Source organism: Triticum aestivum, chromosome 2D (assembly GCF_018294505.1).
Source record: "Triticum aestivum cultivar Chinese Spring chromosome 2D, IWGSC CS RefSeq v2.1, whole genome shotgun sequence".
NCBI classification, from domain to species: Eukaryota; Viridiplantae; Streptophyta; class Magnoliopsida; order Poales; family Poaceae; genus Triticum; species Triticum aestivum.
This window is the reverse complement of record NC_057799.1, coordinates 359,283,388-359,299,246: the sequence shown is the minus strand read 5'-3', so window position 1 is coordinate 359,299,246 and position 15,859 is coordinate 359,283,388. Positions and strand designations below refer to the sequence as shown.

The following is a 15,859-nucleotide window of genomic DNA, read 5'->3' as shown; positions in this document are numbered from 1 at the left end:
GCTAGGGCATCTGCTTGGTCGTTGTCGGCCCTTGGCACGTGAAGGAACTCGCACCCTTCGAAGTATCCGCTCATCTGCTGGATGAGGAAACGGTAGCTCGCCATGTTCGCGTCCTTGGCGTCCCAGTCGCCAGATGATTGCTGGACCACCAAGTCTGAGTCGCCGTAGCACAGGATCCGGCGTATGCCGAGTTCTTTGCTAGCCGGAGCCCATGTACGAGCGCCTCGTACTCGGCCACGTTGTTGGAGGCGGCGAAGTGGATCTGCAGCGTGTACTTGAGCTTGTCGCCCTTGGGAGAGGTGAGGACGATGCCGGCTCCCAAGCCGGTGCGCATCTTGGACCCGTCAAAGTGCATCCGCCAATGGGTAGAGTCGGGAGCCGGCGGTAAGTACTGGGTCTCGGCCCAGTCGACGAGGAAGTCGGCCAATGCTTGCGACTTGATGGCAGTGCGGGGTTGATAGAAAATCGTGTAGGGCGCCAAGGCGATGGCCCATTTGGCGACCCGGCCGGATGCATCCCGGCTGCCTATGATCTCGGCGAGCGGGGCAGTGCACACGACCGTGATGGGGTGCTCTTGGAAGTAGGGCTTCAATTTCTTGGCAGCGAAGTACACCCCATAGCACATCTTCTGGTAGTGCGTGTAGTTTTGCTTTGAGCTGGACAGTACTTCGCTGAGATGGTAGACCGGCCTCTGGACTAGCTGGGCTCGGCCTTCCTCCGGGCGCTGGACCACAACAACGGTGCTGACGATTCGGCTTGTCGCGGCGATGGAGAGGAGCATGGGCTCCTTCTCAGTCGGCGCAGCCAGGACAGGCGGAGTGGTCAACATTTTCTTCAACTCATGGAAGGCTTGGTCGGCTTGATCATTCCACTCAAAGTGAGTGGACTTCTTCATGAGTCGGTACAGGGGGAGAGCCTTCTCTCCTAGTTGGCTGATAAAACGGTTCAGAGAGGCTAAGCAGCCAGTGAACTTCTACACATCTCGCAGCTTGGTGGGAATCTCCATCCTCTCGATGGCCTTGATCTTGACAGGGTTGCACTCAATGCCGCGTTCGGAGACCAGGAAGCCTAGTAGCTGGCCGGCTGGCACTCCGAACACGCACTTCTCGGGGTTGAGCTTGATCTGGAATCGGCGCAAGTTGGCAAATGTTTCTTTTAGGTCTTCCAGCAAGGTACCGCGCTTCTCTGTCTTCACCACAATGTCGTCTACGTAGACGTGGGCATTTCTGCCGAGTTGTTTCAAGAGACATTTCTGCATGGAACGCTGAAAAGTGGCACCGGCGTTTCTCAAGCCGAATGTCATCGTCAAGTAGCAGAAAGCTCCAAAGGGTGTGATGAAGGCAAATTTCAGGCGGTCAGTCGGGTCCAACTTGATCTGATGATACCCTGAGTATGCATCCAAAAAACTTAACAGCTCGCATCCGGCTGTGGAGTCTATCACTTGGTCAATCCGTGGCAAAGCAAACGGATCCTTTGGGCAGGCCTTGTTCAAACTTGTGTAGTCTATGCACATGCGCCACTTGTTATTCTTCTTCAGAACCAGAACTGGATTGGCAAGCCATTCTGGAAAGAACACTTCCATGATGAAGCCGGCTGCAAGGAGCCGGGCTATCTCTTTTCCCACGATTCTTCACTTCTCTTCTGATAGTCGGCGGAGGGGTTGCTTGACCGGCTTCGCATAAGCTCGGACATGTAATTTGTGCTCGGCGAAATCCTTCGGGACACCTGGCATGTCCTTTGGGGACCACGCAAAGATGTCTCGATTCTCACGGAGGAAGTCGACGAGCTCGCCTTCCTATTTACTGTCCAAGTTCACCCCAATCACGGCGAACCTCTCCGGGTGCTCCGGGTCTAGAGGTATCTTCTTTGTCTCTTTGGCAGGCTGTAAGGAGCCCTGCGCATCACAGTCCTTGGGGTTGGGGGACAAGGCCGGTTGCTTGCCGGCCATGGCCACAACCCGTTCCAACATCTTCTTTTCTTCTGCCACCACGAGGGACTCGGCCAGCCGGCTGCTGGCCATGGCACACTCGATGGACTTCTTGTAGTCGCCGGCTACCGTGATGATCTCCTTCGAGCTCGGTATCTTCATCTTCAGGTAGGCCTAGTGGGGCACAGCCATGAACTTGGCCAACGCAGGTCGGCCAAGCAGTGCATGATAGGGGCTCTCCAAATCCACCACCTCGAACCATATTGCTTCCCGGCGAAAGTGATCTTTGTCTCCGAAGAGAACATCCATTTTGATCTTGCCGATTGGAGAGCAAGATAGGCCGGGTACGATACCATGGAAGACGGTGCGGCTCGGCATGAGCTGCTTCGCTTTGATGTTCAGCTTGTCCATGGTATCGCGGTACAGTATGTTGATACTGCTTCCGCCTTCTATCAGGACGCGGGAAAATCTGGCAGCTCGCCTCTCCGTCGCAAGGGTGACGTCCAAGACCATAGCATAGGAGCCCGGCGAAGGCATCACCTCTGGGTGGTCGGCCTGGCTCCAGCTGATGGGCTTTTCCGACCAGTGCATGAACTCGGCGGTGCTAGAAGCGACTGTGTTTACTTCTTGGTGCTGCCGGCGTCGGCTGCGCTTGTCGTCGACTTGACTTGTGAAGACGACGTAGGCGTCGTGCGCTTCAGGGAACTCGTCTTGGATGGCGCCGACTGCCGGCCGGGCCGCCGGCTGCTGGGGAGCTGGAGGCGGCGGGCCGGGAGGCGGAGGCGGCACCATCCCTTCACCCTTGGAGATGCGGGTGAGCCAGTGGCATTTCCGTGTTGTATGGTTGGACGGCTTCGCGCCGCTGTGGAACTTGCAGGGAGCATCGAGTGCTTGTCCGTAGAAGAAACACGGCTGCCAGGGCGGCCGGCCACCCTTCTTCTTGGGAGCGGGCCGCTCTTCGGTCTGCTCGTCTTCAACTGTGGCCACCTTCCGACTGGAGGAAGTCGGCATGGGGCCCTTGCGCTTGTGGTCGTTCTGGTAGGGGCGCCGGTTAGGGTCGCCAGCCGACGTCTTGGGAGCCGGAGCAATTAGTTTCCCCGAGGCGTCTACTCGGAGCTCGGTCTTCATGGAGGAGTCGGCAGTGGCGTACTTGTCAGCGATGACTAGTAGCTCGTCGAGGGTAGTCGGCTCGTCGCAGAGGAGTCAGTGCTTGAGGAGGGTGCCCTCTCGGCACCCGGCAGTGAAGTACTCGATGGCCTGGACCTCGTGTACTCCCTCGCAGGAGTTGCGGAGCTCGGCCCATCGCGTGAGGTAGTCGCGGGTCGACTCGTTGGGCCCCTGGATGCAGAGGGAGAGCTGGCGAGGCTTGGGAGGCCGCTTGTAAGTGCTGGTGAAGTTGCGGACGAAAACTTCGGTGAAGTCCAGCCAACTGTTGATGCTGTGGGGCTTGAGGCTATTGAGCCATGTGCGCGCCGTGCCCTGCAGCATCAGGGGGACGTAATTCACGGCAATGCGCCGATTGCCGTTGGCGATGCTGACGGCTGTGGAGTAGTCGATGAGCCAATCTTCCGGCTTCACCGAGCCGTTGTACTTGGGCGTGTCTCTGGGAAGCGAGAACCCTTTGGGAAAGGGCTCGTCGCGGATGCGGGGGCCAAAGCATGGCGGGCCGACATCGTCTTCTTCTTCTAGCGCCAAGGATCGAGCAAGGCGGTCGATCCTGTGGCGGGCGTTGTTTTCGCCGACTCCTTCTCGGCGGCCGAGACGGTCGCCAAGAGTCGGATGGGTGACAGGCAGTGGAGTGAGGCGTCTTTCTCTTCGAGGCGGGGGAGGAGGCAGGTTTCCCTGGTGCTCTACAGCTCGAGAGCGGCCATCCGCGTCGCGCTCGATGGTAATGCGAGTCCGGCTACGGCTGGCAGCCGGCTCCTTGTCATTCTTCTGGCGCGCGCCGCTCGTAGTCGGCGAGCGGGACGTCGCGGCGTGCTCCCGGCGCGGGGGGTGGCTATCAGCTCGGGCGCCGGCTTCGTGCCGTTCCGCAGCCGCGTCGATCAGCTGCTGGATCCGTCTTGTCATGTAAGGGAGCTCATCGGCTCCCAGCCCATTGAGCTCTTCTGCAGCCGCCTGAGCGGCTTGCAGGTTCTCGAGCGGGGTGGCGTAGACGGGGCGATCTGCGCCCAGCATGCTGGCAACGGCCGCGCCGCGCTTCTGGACGAAGCCGGCTCGGCTCGGGCCGCTAGGCGGCGGCGTCCCGAAGGCGGCGCGGTCGACTTCGCGCTGGTGGGCCTCGGTGAGGCGTCTCATCGAAGCTATCTTCTTGCCCTCCGCGATGAGGGCAAGGCGGCGTGCCTCCAGGGCCTCGGCGTCGGCGTCGGCCGGGATGGGGACGGAGAGGTCGTGCATCGCCGCTTGCTGAGCGTCGCGGGCGTTCTCGCCCGAGTTGGAGACGTGGCTGATGACCAGCACTTCGGTGACAGCGCTGCTGCCGCTGTCAGCTCGAGGGAGGGGGTCGTCGAAGACCACCACGTCGGAGGGGTAGGCGTCGAGCGACGCGGTGTCGGAGTCGATGAGCATCGGGTCGGTGGAGCCGACCGACTCCATGTTCGCAGCGGGCTCGCTGGAGACGTGAAGTTGGTCGAGGAGGCTGACGAGGCGGCTCTCGGGGTAGTCGGTGCCTGCGTCGGACGCAGGCTCGTCGGATATGCGAGTCTCGCAGAGCAGATCGGCGAGGCGGCTCGCTGCGCAGGCGTCGTCGACGCCTTGCAGCGCGTCGAGGCAAACGCCATCGGGCGCAGCAGGCTGGCTGCGCTCGCGGGGGAGGAAGAGGGTTCCCGTCCAGAACAGGTCTCCGGACGACGGTGCACCTGGCCCCACGGTGGGCGCCAAATGTCGGGTGGTTGGTGCGACATATGCCAAGGGATGGCTTATCATTGTGGGAGCCAATAAAACGTCGCCGGTGCCTGGAAACGGGATGAGGCGAAGACATGCACGCCGGCGAATCTTACCCAGGTTCGGGGCTCTCCGAGGAGATAACACCCCTAGTCCTGCTCTGCGGGGTCTCCGCATGATCTCTAGATCGATAAAGGGTAGCTACAATCGCTCCTAGAGCTGTTGAGGTCAAGGGAGAAGAAGAGCAAGGCTAGCTCCTGCTTCTCTCTATCTATGGTGTGTGTGCTATGCTTGGGTGCGAACCTAGAAGCCAACCCTTTGCATGGGTGCTCCGGGGGGTTTATATAGGCCTACCCCCCGGGGATACAATGGTAATCCGACTGGGAACTGGTCCCAGCCGTCAGTGTCTACGCTCGCCGGCTTCTCCGCCGGCTGCTGGGTCCCGCCAGCTGGTGGGTCCAGCCGGCTGCCGGCTACTTGGTCGACAGGCCGGTCCCACCACCTAGGGTCTTGTCGGCGGCTGCTTACTGTAGCCGCGCCTCTGATGATGAGGGCTTTGTCGAGGTGAGCGTGGCTACAGTGGGCCGCCTCGGGGGCTATCACTGTAGCCTCACCTCGTCTTGTCTCCTTAATGGGGCTCCTGCTTCGAGGAAGGGAGTAGCCGGCTTCTGGAGGCCGGCTATACTCTTGGCCGACTAGGAAAAGCCGGGCCGCCTTCACGCCTCTCTCTGGCTAAAGGGGCCCGCAGCCCTTGGGCCGCACAGGAGTGGGTCGTGGATGACGTCGAGGCTAGCGTGGCTACAGTGCCGAGCCGCACGGGAGACGTCCATCCCGTACGGCCTCATGTAGCCATGCCCGCCTCGGGCTTTGGGGGTCGTGGGCCGCACTGTGGCCACACCCCGTCACGTCGCCGTTATGTAGGAGTGGTTGTGGTCTTGGCCGGCTCCTAGGAGTCGGCGTCCTTCTTGACCGGCTTCTTGGAGTCGGCCACCCCGTGGTCGTCCTAGGGAGGAGTCGGTGAGGCTGGGTCGCCTTCCGGGAGTCGGCTTTTAGTGGTAGCCGACCAGGGAAGGCGGCCCAAATGCTTGGAGTGCTTGAAGGCCCAAAGGCCTGATAAATTTTCCGAAGAGCCAGGGGCAGTCGGTTAGGCTACCCGTGGCCATTTACTCCGACACAACAAGTCAGACGGACAAAGGAAAGCACCTTCAAGCATGACGAACAACTTCTTGGCAAGTCCTCCCAGATAATTCTCCAAGTCATCTCTCTTGCGGGCGATGTCTTCCACTTTGTCGGTCAGGGCCCTCTGTTCCTTCTTCGGACGAGTCGCTTCCTTGTTGGCTTCATCAAGGGCAGTCTTCAGCTTGGCGTTCTCTTCCTCCAGTTTGCCGACTGAAGCCAGCTTCTGGTCGACGAGTGCAGTTTTCTCTTCGACTGCTTTCCGTGCGGCTGGAAGGTCCAGATCCTTCTTCGCCAGAGCCTGGTTCATTGTTTCTGAAAGAAATAACGCTCGGTTCAGAAAAAGCAAATAACACCCGGTTCAGGAACAAGTCAGTCGACCAGTTTTTCTTACCAGCGGCTTTGTCCTTGGCCTTCTGCAAGTTTGTCTTGGCAAGCTCCAGATCGAGATTGAGTTGAATCTGCTTCTGCTCCAGGTCAGCAAAGCGAGCTCCAAGTTCACAGGATTTCTGTGGTCAGAGGTTGGTCAGTCGACAGATGCGATGATTGGTTACTTCAGAACAACAGAGTGACGAATTCAACAAGTTCTAAGACTACTGCTGAATCAAACATCCAACAGTAGTCTCGGGGACTACACCCAGTGGGTGCACTCAGCGTGCCCCCACTAGTTCAGGTTCCACTCGACATGACCCATTCAGCCCGAGTGAGAAAATTCTGATTCTCAGACCATAGCCGACTACCCGCAGTGAACTATGGTCTCAGGGACTACACCCAGTGGGTGCACTCAGCGTGCCCCCACTGGTTCAAAGACTCAATCAACACAACCTAGTCAACTCAAGAAGCAAAACTATTCAGCAGTAAACTAAACACCCAGTGGGTGTATAAATCCAAAATGCAGACTGACGAAAAGATGCACGAGGAAAATTTTCAGGTAGCATATCCTAACAGAACAAGCGACAAGCTAAGGGATCAGTCGGTAGTCAACTAACTTGGACGTTGCTCTGGAGAGCTGAGCTGGCGTCGTAAGCAGCCTGACTGGCCTCCCAAACCACCTTCATCTGCTCCATCATGATGCTTGCCTGGTGTATAGCCTCTTTGGCAGCACCCACTTGGTCCTCTAGGACGTGATGCGCAGTGAAGAGTGAAGATGGATCAACTGGAACCTGTGCAGTCGACGCTGAAGGCTGGGCACTCCACAATGGTACGGCAAAAGTCGCAGAAGCCCGGTTGGCATCGCCGGTCTCCTGGATCACTGGCTCCGTCACTGGCGTCGACTGAGGCACCTTGCGAGTTGATGTCTTCCTACTTCTTCTTCCCATGGGCCTCAGCGGCACATCCTCATCGTCGTCTGGAAGATCAATGACATTGGGAGGAGCTGCAAAAAGAATCAATCGCCAGAATTTAGTCGACCAGTAAAATGGCTGAGAAAGTAGAGACAAGATTACAAGAGTCGTACCCGGATTAGAGGTGACTGCATCTTCCATTTCCTCGTCTTCATCTCTGTAAACAGAAGTCCCAGAGGTAGCAGCACTGCAAATCTCAAATTTCAGTCGGTCAGATCTTCCGAAATGAGTCGACCAAAGTTCAGTTCATGCCAAACTAAGAAATCGAGTCCAACTATTACCCGCAAGCAATGGGAACGGCCACTTTGATCTTGGGCAAGGCCTTCCGCGGTTTTGACGGCGTAGCTTTAGACTGCTTCGGGGCCTTCTCAGTCGGCGCTGGAGAGGACGTCCGAGGGCGCATTGAGGTTTGCCCAGTCAGCGCAGTCGTTTGCCACGGATACTTGCTGGATCATGGGTTTGCTTGGATCGCCTTTCGGTGCGAGGTGGTGAGTCGACTTCCTCGCCGTCACCAGAGTCATCGCTTTCATCATCTTCTCCTCCGTCAGAGTGCCACTCGCCGCTTTCGCCTCCGCTCGCCTCCCCTTCCGGATCTTGCTCCTGCTCTCTGTTGGGCATCGAGTACATCTCAGTGAAGGCCTAAAAGACAACAAGTTGAACAAATGACAGTCCGTTGACAAGAGCAATTACACGATAGATCAAGAAAACACTCGGAAATTTAGAGTTGGACCTTGTCTGGTTCATAAGAGTTGTCGAGTGGAGGAATCCTCCTGGACCCTCTCGGGTTATCCTTGTTACCAGTGATGCCCTTCAGCCACTGCGTATCCTCGTCAACTTCCTCTGGGTGAATCCGAGTGGTGTCATCAATGCCCGAATACAGCCACATCGGATGGTCACAAGCTTGAAGCGGCTGAATGCGTCGTCTGAGGAAGACCTCCAACAGATCCATGCCAGTCACGCCGTCGCCGACAAGCTGGACTACTCGCTCGACCAACGCCTTCACCTCCGCTTTCTCCGCCGGAGTCACTTTCAAGGTAGAGGGCTTCTCGACTCGAGCCATGAAAAAGGGGGGAAGTCCAGTCGACTGGCCCGGAGTCGGCTGGTCTTTGCAGTAGAACCAGGTCGACTGCCACCCTCTGACTGCCTCGGGAAGAATCATGGCTCGGAAAGTACTCTTACCCCTCATTTGGATCCCAAGACCCAGGCACATCTGGATCACGTGCGTCGTCTCATCACTCGGGTTGGCCTTTTTGACCGACTGAGAACGACAGGTGGAAATGTGTTTGAAGAGACCCTAGTGCGGTCGACAACCCAGAAAATTCTCACACATCGACACGAATGCGGCGAGGTACGTGATGGTGTTGGGGAAAAATGATGAAGTTGAGCTCCAAAAAAGTTCAGAAAGCCTTGGAAGGAAGGATGTGGAGGCAAAGAAAAACCACGGTCAACATGAGTGGCAAGAAGGACGCACTCACCCTCCTGCGGGCGCGGCTCGGTTTCGCCCTCCGAAAGCCGCCAAGATCCGTGGGGAATCAGTCCCCCCTCGGCCAAATCATCCATGTCCTCCAGCTGGATCCTTGACCGAATCCAATCGCCCTCGATCCAGCCGGGCAGCAAACCATATCTCGACGAGGACCCTCCCCGGCTCGTCTTCTTCCCCTTCGCCTTCGCCGTCGCCTTCTTCTCGCGCTCCAGAGCCACAGTCTTCTCCTTCCCCATTGTGGAGGGTGGAGCTCAAGCAGAGCAGCGGCGCCGAGGGAGGAGGTGGATGCGATGGAGAAACAGAGGAGGAAGGAGAGAAATGGGGCGCACTGTGCAGAAAACCCCAACCGCGCCGCCTTATATAAGGTCTTCTCCCGAGTGGCCGATCCGTGGACCCAGGCAATCCTGTCAAATCCCGCAACAGTCGCGTGCGCAGTACGTGGCGAAAAAGGTGGCACGGAGATCGAGGCGCCCCTACCTAATCCACTTCGTTTACTGTGGCCTCCTCCGTCCCGCGCGCTTCCCAAAATTTCGAATCCCGCGAGATCCGGGAGCAGCAGAGCAGTCCGTCAAACTGAAGATTTTTTCCATATCAACACTCGAAGCTTAACGGCAAAGTTCGCTCGACAAACTAAGAATGGATCAAGGCAACTGAAAAAGAAGTTGAAGTCGTCACGTTGTTCATTGATCCCAGCAGGACGCTTCCGAAGCGCAAGACTGAGTCGGAATTATTTTCAACTCCTTCTCCACTCGAGCCCCGAACCATCGGGGGCTAATGACTATGACATGTACCTAGGGTAGGGTCATAGGCCTGACCTCGACACCCTCCCCGAGGACATTACCCTAAAGTCAGAAGCATTCAAGGGATAACATCATCCACTCGACTAGAAGCATTCCACTCGGAAGATTCAATGTCACTCGACCATAGCAATAGTCACTCGACGACCAGAAGATCTAAAGCCACTCTGTATAGCAACGGTCGGGCATTTACTCGACTTAATGGTCATTTATATATCTTTATTACTGGTGTTACCAGTAACGCCCCATCTTTATGTACCTTAAACCCTGTGTAACTGAGGGCCGGAGGGGTCTGGCGAACTCTATATAAGCCATCCCCTCCTCAGGGACAAGGGTTCGCACCCCCTGTAACTCCACACACATAATCCAATCTACCGAGCTCCCAGGCACCGAGACGTAGGGCTATTACTTCCACCGTGAAGAGCCTGAACTCGTAAATCTTGTGTGTACAACTTCACCATAGCTCGGATCTTGCCTCCTCATACCTACCCCCCATTCTACTGTCAGTCTTAGAACCACAACAGCCGCCAAAAAGGATCAGAACATATGATGGCACCCATGTAAACATAGCAAGTTTAGTTAACAGTTTTCAGACTTGGCAGAAAACAGAACATGGCATTAACAGAATTATGAAGGCATCTTGGTGAGCTTGATTCACTCATCTCAAATCAATGCATGACAAAACAAGCATACCTACAGCAAGATGGCATGTCTATGAAGCTAACCGTGGCGAGAGCAAGTTCATAGCATGAATGGATCAACTACAACAACCTTGGCAAAATTGAATATCATGTTAACATTCTGTCAGGAATATTTTATAGCAAAAGTAGAGCAATATTAAGAAATGCTAGGGCACTCCATAATTGCAAACAGGGGCATGGATGGATAGAGCACAACTATATCTACAAAATATCCTTACTGAACATAGTCAAAATAAGCATGGATCTCTCTGTAGTCACATGGATACATAGCAAAATCCTAAGTCCCTGAAAACAGAAACATCACGAAGCCTAGTTTGCATGCTTGTGCTAGTCACCACATAGATCACACAAATACATGGCATACACCTCTGTAAAGATGGCATGGCATAGATCAAAACATCTGTAGAGCTCATGCTCATAAGATGCACACATCAATTGCAACAAAAATAACAAATCACCAAGTTCTGATAAGTAACAGTAGTAAACATCATATAGCACTCTTGGACCAGAGATTTGGGCACCAAGATGGACTCAAACGAGCATGGCATAATGAAACAAAATGAAGAGCATCTTGTGATGAACATTTCGATATATCATGCACACAAAACGGAGCAGTATGCAATGAGATATTATGCGATGAACAGAGCAATATAATGCAAAAACTTCGGGACTTCGAGGATTTCGGGGGGAAAGTCAACCTCTCCAGATCGGATCCGGGTACGGACGTCGAGGTTCTCCGGGCCGCGGGCGGTGGGGCGGCGGCGCTGCCACGTGTCGATCTCTGGTTGGACAGGGCGCGGCGGCGGATGCGTCCGGCGCCAGGCGGACGTGTCCGGCGCGCGGAGGAAGGGGACGACTAGGGTTTGGACGCAAATTCGGAGGGGGGGTGTTTATATAGGCATAGGGAGCTAGGAGAGTCCAAATTAGGCACGGTTTTCGCCCACACGATCGTGATCGAACGAGCGAGAGCATGGAAGTGGCTTAGGTGGGTTATTGGGCTGTTTGGAGGGGGTTTTTGCTGCAACACACAAAAGACCTTTACGGTTACCCGGTTAACCGTTGGAGCATCAAACGACCTCCAAATGGACCGAAACTTGACACGTGGTCTACCGGTGGTATACCAAGGCCACTTGGCAAGACTCGGTCCATTCCGAGAATGTTTAACACCCGCTCATTAAAAGAAACAAGAGGGGTGCGCCGGTGCGTGTGGGGGTGCCGGATTGCAAAACGGACAACGGGGAAAATGCTCGGATACATGAGACGAACATGTATGCAAATGAGATGCACATGATGACATGATATGAGATGCATGACATGAACAAAATGCAAAACGAAAAAAAAAACAAACCCGACCACGAAGGGAATATCATAACACATAGCCGAAAATGGCAAGAGTTGGAGTTACAAATATGGAAAGTTACATCCGGGGTGTTACAGCATCCCCAAGCTTAGGCTCTTGCCACTCCTTATTCCCAAATCCATCAAATCTTTACCCAAAAACTTGAAAACTTCACAACACAGAACCTCAACAGAAAATCTTATGATCTCCGTTAGTATAAGAAAATAAACCACCACTTTAAGGTACTGTAATGAACCCATTATTTATTTATATTGGCGTTAAACCTACTGTATTCCAACTTCTCAATGGTCCATACCCCCGATACTACTCATAGATTCATCAAAATAAGCAAACAACACACGAAAAACATAATCTGTCAAAACGGAACAGTCTGTAGCAATCTGATTTGTTCGAATACTTCTGGAACTCCACAAATTCTGAAAAACTAGGACAACCTGTATAATTTGTATATTGATCTACTACAAAAATAATTAGCATTTATCACGTTCTGGTGAATTTTAACAATTATTTTCGTGAGCACAAAGTTTCTGTCTTTTTCAGCAAGATCAAACAACTATCACCCAAGAAGATCCTATTGGTTCTACATGGCACAAACACTAATTAAACATAAAAAACACAATCTAAACAGAAGCTAGATGAATTATGTATTACTAAACAGGAACAAAAAGCAAAGAACGAAAATAAAATTGGGTTGCCTCCCAACAGGCGCTATTGTTTAACGCCCTTAGCTAGGCATTGAGATTTCAATGATGCTCACATGAAAGATAATGATTGAAACACAAAGAGAACATCATAGAACATGTGACAAACAAGTTTAAGTCTAACATGCTTCCTATTCTTAGGGATTTTATAAGGAAACAAATTATCAAGACAAACAAAAACTACCATATGCAAGGAATAAGATAAAAACAATAGCAATCTCAACATAACGAGAGGTAATTTAGCAACATGAAAATTTCTACAACCATATTTCCCTCTCTCATAATAATTACATGTAGGACCATAATCAATTTCAACAATAGAGCTCTCACAAAAAAATTTCTCTACATGATCCACATACATGCAAAGTTGACACTCTTCCAAAATAGTGGGAATATCATTAACTAAAGTCATGACATCTCCGAACCCACTTTTATCAAAAACTTCATAAGATTGAACATTATCCAAATATGTGGGATCTAAAGTTGACACTCTTCCAAACCCACTTTCAGTATTATTGCAAACATTATTATCAATCTCATATTCATCATGGGGCTTAAATAAATTTTCCTGATCATAAGAAGAATCACCCCAATCATGATCATTGCAACAAGTAGTAGACATAGCAAAATTAGCATCCCCAAGCTTAGGGTTTTGCATATCATTAACACAATTGACATTAATAGAATTTTTAATAATATCATTGCAATCATGCTTTTCATTCAAGGAGCTATCATGAATCACTTCATAAGTTTCTTCTTTCAACACTTCATCACAATTTTCAGATTCATGAATTTCAAGCAAAACCTCATAAAGATAATCTAGTGCACTAAACTCACTAGCAATTGGTTCATCATAATTGGATCTTTTAAAAAGATTAGCAAGAGGATGAGGATCCATAAACTTTTAGCAAGCGAAGATGCAAGCAAAAAGAAGGCACATGGTAACACAAGATCGAACGTAAGAAGGGCGAAAGAAAAGGGCAAATCTTTGTGAAGTGGGGGAGAGGAAAATGAGAGGTAAATGGCAAATAATGTAATGCGAGGGAGAAGGGTTTATGATGGGTAATTGGTATGCCTTGACTTGGCGTAGATCTCCCCGGCAACGGCGCCAGAAATCCTTCTTGCTACCTCTTGAGCATGCGCTGGTTTTCCCTTGAAGAGGAAAGGGTGATGCAGCAAAGTAGCGTAAGTATTTCCCTCAGTTTTGAGAACCAAGGTATCAATCCAGTAGGAGACAACCCACAAGTCACCTAGTACCTGCACAAACAATCAAGAACCTTGCAACCAACGCGATAAAGGGGTTGTCAATCCCTTTACGGTCACTCGCAAAAGTGAGATCTAATAAAGATAGTAAAGTAAATATTTTTGGTATTTTTGTTGTATAGATTGGAAAGTAAATATTGCAAAATAGTAAACGAGATGCGATGTAAATAAAAGAGATGTAATATAATAAGAAAGAGACCCGGGGGCCATAGGTTTCACTAGTGCCTTCTCTCAAGATAGCATGTATTACGGTGGGTGAACAAATTACTGCCGAGCAATTGATAGAAAAACGCATAGTTATGAAGATATCTAAGGCAATGATCATGAATATAGCCATCACGTCCGTGTCAAGTAGACCGAAACGATTCTGCATCTACTACTATTAGTCCACACATCGACCGCTATCCAGCATGCATCTAGAGTATTAAGTTCATAAGAACAGAGTAACGCATTAAGCAAGATGACATGATGTAGAGGGATAAACTCAAGCAATATGATATAAAACCCATCTTTTTATCCTCGATGGCAACAATACAATGCGTGCCTTCCTACCCCTACTGTCACTGGGAAGGGACACCGTAAGATTGAACCCAAAGCTAAGCACTTCTCCCATTGCAAGAAAGATCAATCTAGTAGGCCAAACGAAGCCGATAATTCGAAGAGACTTGCAAAGATATCAAATCAGGCATATAAGAATTTAGAGAAGAACCAAATAATATTCATAGATAATCTTGTTCATAAATCCACAATTCATCGGATCTCGGCAAACACACCGCAAAAGAGTATTACATCGAATAGATCTCCAAGAACATCGAGGAGAACTTTGTATTGAGAATCAAAGAGATAGAAGAAGCCATCTTGCTAATAACTATGGACCGGAAGGTCTGTGGTAAACTACTCACGCTTCATCGGAGAGGCAATGGTGTTGATGTAGAAGCCCTCTGTGATCGATTCCTCCTCCGGCAGATCACCGGAAAAGGCCCCAAGATGGGATCTCACGGGTATAGAAGGTTGCGGCAGTGGAAAAGTGGTTTCGTGGCTCTCCCTAATCGATCTAGGGTATAAGAGTATATATAGGCGAAAGAAGTACGTCGGTGGAGCTATGAGGGGCCCACAAGGGTGGGGGCGCACTTACCCCCTGGGCGCGCCCTCCTACCTCGTGGTCGCCTCGTGGTGTTCCAGACTTCAACTCCAAGTCTTCTGGATTGCTTTCGGTCCAAGAAAGATCATCGTGAAGGTTTCATTCCGTTTGGACTCCGTTTGGTATTCCTTTTCTGGGAAACTCTAAAATAGGCAAAAAAAACAGAAACTGGCACTGGGCCTCCGGTTAATAGGTTAGTCCCAAAATAATATAAAAGAGCATATAAAGGCCCATTAAACATCCAAAACAGATAATATAATAGCATGGAACAATCAAATATTATAGATAGGTTGGAGACGTATCACCCACCAGCTATATCTTCGCACGCAAGGAAGTGCCTCCTTATTCCGCACACAAAAATGAATACTCCCCCTGCTAGCAGGGACCCACCATAGTTGGAGGCTGACTTGTGGGCCTACTAAGTTGACGCGGACGGAGGGCTTTGTCAACTTAGTCAATATGAACGATTCTAGCTCCAGTGGCCGTACGATGTCCATCCAACGGCCATAGTGCTTCTTCAACCTCTGGTCTTCTTGCTCCGGACGCCCAAACCAGCGTCGGTCGTGCCACGTGCTCCTGCCTCCCGTGGCCGGCTGTGATGCCGTGGAGGCCTCACCGCCCCCTACTACACTCTCCGCTGGCCATGCCATCCCTCTACTCACCCACACCCCCTGTTATTCTGCGGCGACTGCAGCCTCACACCGCAGCCGAACCAGTGAACCCTCATACTACTCTCCGCGTTGGCATCCACTGCCGTGTCTTCCCCGGCTCCGCGTCGTCCCCTTCCTAGGCCTCGCCGTCGTCCACCGCCCTGGTGCTCTCGGCACGGTGTGGTCGATGTGGTCAACGAACGACTTCCACGGCAAAAAAATACGTGCGTGGGGAGGCTGACAGCTGGGTCCACGGCCGCAGCAAGGAAGTGCGTCTATATTACAGGGAAAAAATGATTCGCCCCCTGACTACTGGGACCCACCAGCTACATCTTCGCACGCAAGGAAGTACCTGACAGTCGGGACCCACCTGGTCGAAGCGTACGTAGCGTTGTCATTCTGGTCGCGAAAGTGTACGTACATACGACCGGTCT

General features: G+C 52.2%; 1 pseudogene; it reads right to left on the bottom strand.

Annotated features, from left to right (window-relative positions):
* Positions 1–712: 712 nt before the first annotated feature.
* LOC123049336 (uncharacterized) overlaps positions 713–15,859 on the bottom strand; it is a 33,804-nt pseudogene continuing 18,657 nt past the window's right edge.